Here is a 1,147-nt window from a genome sequence, read left to right on the forward strand (position 1 = left end):
CTATCTCCACAAGCAAATAATAATGTGCAAGATAGAGATAGAGAGAGAGAGAAAGAGAGGGTATATGATTCGAAATAACGTAATTGAATTAAAAATTGTTTTAGGATGGGAGCAACAACCTGGAAAGTGATTAAAAGCTAAATAGATGGTTAGCACTTAGCAATTAGCACTTAGCATTATATTTGTTCTCTGTTGCGTTTAGCAACTTGGACTCACCTTCCTCCCTTTTTGCGCATATAAATACACCCCTCTTCGAAGCATATCGATTCGTGCAATTTGAGAGAGAGAGAAAGAGAGAGATAACACATACACCATCCTCTTCTATTCTACTACATACTACAACTAACTTCTATTATAATTATTACTAAGACTCATGGAGTTCAACCATCATTTCTGGGTTTTTATTTGCGGTCTCATAGGTATATTTCATTATTCATTTCATCCTTCTTCTTATCTCATATGCATATGCATGTTAGTGTTGCAAGTGTGAGGAGTGTTGAAGTTAGTCCCACATCAAAGAAAACAAGGAAGAGTGAGGAGTTTATAAGATGAGAGACCCATTAACTTGACATCTTAAGGTTTTGAGTTGGATGTGGTGTCTTCTCATCTTATGTTCTCTCGCAGTATTTATTCATACTTTCAATAAAATCATCATCTTAAGGTTTTGAGTTGGATGTGGTGTCTTCTCATCTTATTCTCTCGTATGATTCATTCATACTTTCAATAAAATCATAATGTCCATGCAAAATTGTACTAATTAATAATTATTCTTTTTTTTATTTAAATAAATAATCTACTACATACACATACCCTTCCATGCACCCTATATACAGGGGATTCTATTCTCTTTGAAATGAGTGTGACAGAGAGAAATTTAATTTAGAGAGCAAAGTAGCTTCTTCCCCACTTCACACAAGGGAGTTTTTGAATAGAGAGATTTTAATTAATTAATTATTCCAAAACCAACATTCAACCATGCCACACACTCCTTTAGTTTTCATCTTTGGAATTCTAGGTATGTTTACAAAATAATAATTCCAAAACTATGCATATTGCATTGCATTTCATTTATAAAACATTTGATATTTAATTTAATGCTCAATGCTGAAGAATTTTTTTTTTTTTTTTGTCTTTTAAATTTTTTTCA

This window comes from Arachis ipaensis, chromosome B08 (genome assembly GCF_000816755.2).
Source record: "Arachis ipaensis cultivar K30076 chromosome B08, Araip1.1, whole genome shotgun sequence".
NCBI lineage: Eukaryota > Viridiplantae > Streptophyta > Magnoliopsida > Fabales > Fabaceae > Arachis > Arachis ipaensis.